General features: G+C 35.8%; 1 long non-coding RNA gene across 1 annotated transcript; it reads left to right on the top strand.

The window, feature by feature from the left end:
* The first annotated feature begins 537 nt into the window (after nucleotides 1-537).
* On the top strand, nucleotides 538-2,304 carry LOC127862510 (uncharacterized). Its single transcript, XR_008040661.1, has 2 exons — nucleotides 538-807; nucleotides 1,864-2,304. It is a non-coding gene; the product is annotated as an uncharacterized LOC127862510 (long non-coding RNA).
* The last annotated feature ends 1,436 nt before the right edge of the window (nucleotides 2,305-3,740 follow it).

Raw genomic sequence — 3,740 nt, 5'->3', positions numbered from 1 at the left:
CACATGGGAATTATTGTTATATTTCGACATTATAGAACGTTAAATGTTCGATATTGGGGGAGTGACATTGTTTGGTGACTCGTACAGAAACATTTAAGCATAGTTAAAACTGAATAAAGCTGTATTTAATGACAATAAATGTAAAATATTTCTCTTGATACAAAACTATCGGTACAGACGCTTCACAGCATAAAATAACCATACAATATTTTAATATTTCAGAATGCTAGTGTGTACGCAAAGACGCTTCACTATATGACTGGACAATTAACAGTATTATTTTCGGGGGGGGGGGGGGGCTTGTGTCATCTATTTTTTAAAACAATGTGCTATATTTTTAGTAATCATTGTTTAAATATTTAAACGAAAAGTTTCTTTCACGCCTTTCAATATTCTAAATCGCTATTTTTAATCATAAGAATTTTAATGAGCGAGTTTTACCACATTTGAGTTGAATCAAAACATGCAAGGCCAAGTAAGTAAAATATATAGTAAAAAGCAATGAGTTATTTGGACACAACTCGGAAAATCCGTGAAAAGTCTCTTTAGGAGAACGTATGGTTATGAACGGTTCTACGCCCAAAGTGTTTTCGTCCATTGTTTGAACTTTGTAAATTAACATACAATTAGTCATACTTATCAACATAATTACAGAATTCCGCACATGCTGGTTGTGGTAAATATTCCTAAATACCAGAAGGCTGTATAATACTGTCGGCTGCTGTATTTATAGAAGTTTTCTCACAAAAATACAAGTTATCGTATTCACTTTCATTTGGCATTCTTCAGGCATTTACGGAAACAATGGTATGATTTTTATTTACCATTTTTGTATCATTTCTTCTTAAATCTTGGATATAAATGTAAGTATCATCTATGTTCGAGTGAATTTAGTGTAGTGTAGTGTAGTGTATTATTGATAACATCAATACGATGTCGGAGCGACAACGTCCAGTGCCAGTGGTATGACGTTTTCTTATTTCAGCAGATTTCATCCTTCTAAATTCACATGATGTTTCATAAATAGCTCTTACCTTTCACAGAGTTGTAAAGAAATTAGACTTAATTTGGCAAAACCAGTACAGCAGTATGAAATTTTATTCGCCTGATGTGCTTCCAAAATCACATCACTGAGTACCTATACACCTTGAAAATTATTGTTAAATGACACTTTTGAAACTGTATTAACACAGTTTTATTAACGATACATATTTTGCTTAGACACTGAATGTCCCACATTCCACTTTTTGTCTCCAAAAGCAACCGACGTCAAAAAATGCACATGCTGATTAGTTTCTTTGAAATTTTAACAAATACATGTATAACGGATTTTACACGCGACACAAGTAAATATTATTTTTGTTTACCAAAACGAGCAATACACCTGTAATGTTTAAGCAAAACGAACCAGAAAATGTAGGTTTGCGTTAGTACACTGATTGATATGTTTTCTCAAGTGTCATCCCTTTTTTGTTTAATAAGTGTTATAACTCCGGTTTTATCGCGGTTAAACATATATTTTGAGATAAGCTAACGTTCACATGCTAGTTATTATTAGTGATTAATAACTTTGTATTTGTTAAGTTTGATAACTTAAGCATCAACTCCTTTTGAAACAAAAACTTCTACGGACGGACGGAGAGATGGACGGACAAGGTCATATCCGTAAAGACCTGAATGTGGGGTCACAAGACACACATGGAACAAACATGTTTTGCGCAGTGTACTGACCACCGGTATTTACAAAAAAAAATTTAATCGGAGAGTTTGAAAAGAAACGTACCATTGAACTTAGATAATGCACATTCAATATGAACATATATATTTATATCGCTGCTTATTAATGTCGTACGATAATTTCAGGAAAAGCTAGCGCTAACCGCTGTAGTTCTCATTCTGCTGATGGCGCTGCATTTGACGACTGCCTCGGTGCAGTCGTGCTGTAACAGGTGCAGTCGTAAAAACAAGGCATGCAAGCCCATCGGGAACACGTGCCGTTGCGTCGAGAGAGATAACGTCATCGCTAAACAATTTCCGGACGCTTCCTCGCGTTCAGCAGACGACATACCAGAAGCTGAAATAAGACGCAGGATCCACGGTCATGTCTTGGGAAACATCTAAGTTGACAATCGCTTTACGCGTTTAGTTCCTGCACACAACTGGAAAACAACCAGTGCTTTGCAACATGATTTTGTATTGAATGGAAGCATAAAGTATGCCATTACTGTTCATCGCTTGCCAGCGATCGTTTATAAACATGCAAATACTATGAAATGGATTACTTAATAAAACACATTTTCCCAACGTTTGTTCCACTAATTCTATCTGACTTTGGCATTGACACAGGAACACTACATTTGTATACGTGCATTAGTTCAGAATTGTATTATGTGAGTATCACAGAATCCGGTTAGTGCATTCCTTTGTGCAAACTATCTACTACTCCGTTGAGTTAATTGACATCCGTCAAATGTATAAGTATAGCATATATCAAAGACTTTGTTTATGTATAAATATCCTTATAGGAAGGTCAGCCATATGTACAAAGCAATCACTGACATACCAATCAAATGCCCACACTGTTAAACAGAACTAGTTAACGTACCTATTCCCAACGCCTTACGTTAACCCAAACATATATCAACAAGAGCTTAGCGGTCGGAGACAGATGCTCCCCCCCCCCCCCCCCTCCAAACAGAGCCTTGACACAGGATTTTCTTGCAACAAAACTGACGCACCCCCAGGAAACCCGAAACCTTGTGAGCAGTGTAAAATCATTAGAGCAGTGTTCGGTATTTTACCATGAACTTACATAGGGTAAGTAAATTGGAAAAAATAAAATTGCCCTAGTCCAATTTGAAACATATGTGCCCACTGCCACTTACTATATGCCTCTACAAAGCAAAGAAGTTGCAACAAAATAGTGGAAATTAGTTTTCTTGTCATCGAAAAGGATTATAAAGTCACTGCTTATATAAGGTTTCCTGGTCTTCTCCAGATGATATCCATGTTTTACCAACATGGTCATTATAAACGCAAATTTCTCCACAAGAAATAGTTTTCTGGAGAAACCCTGCTGATAGTTTATGGCAGACATGTGGAAGTTTGTATAAATCCTTTAACTATTGTAGAGGATTGCAACTTGAAGCAGTGTTTCTTCCCTTAATGCCTGAACATGGCCCATTTTGCCCGATCTTCTACTTCAGGGAGCCACATATCGCTCTTTTTTTTTCAGAAAATTTGTCAGGATTTTTTCTACATGTAGGCCAATACCTTTGCTATCAATGTTAATACACAGTTGTTTCAAATTGGACTTGGAAAAATTTATTTTTTTCCAATTTACTTATCCTAAGTTAGTTCATGGTAAAAATTGAACACTGCTCGAATGGTTTTACACTGCTCACAAGGTTTCTGGTTTCCTGGGGTGTGACGATAAGATTTAATCTTATCATATTAGTGTGACTTAGCCACTTAAATAAGTGTTTAGTTGACACAGAAAAATGTACTTCTGTTTAATCATCGTTATAGTAAATGAGTTAAGAATATTATAGTATTATAACTAGTGATGTCAAGTTGATCGAATAAAATCGATTAATCGTTGTTGGATGAGAAAGTCCGCGATTATCGATTCTCTTTATCGATTTTGCTGATTTAGTAGATAATTTTTTTAAAGACTGAAAATGAGATAAATTCAGTAGGCAGCCAGTGGTTAGCATCTGCAAAGTATGAGGCCCATCACT

This window comes from Dreissena polymorpha, chromosome 16, assembly GCF_020536995.1.
Source record: "Dreissena polymorpha isolate Duluth1 chromosome 16, UMN_Dpol_1.0, whole genome shotgun sequence".
Classification (NCBI taxonomy): domain Eukaryota; kingdom Metazoa; phylum Mollusca; class Bivalvia; order Myida; family Dreissenidae; genus Dreissena; species Dreissena polymorpha.
Note: the sequence above shows the minus strand (reverse complement) of the source record. Positions and strands in the feature narration are given on the sequence as shown.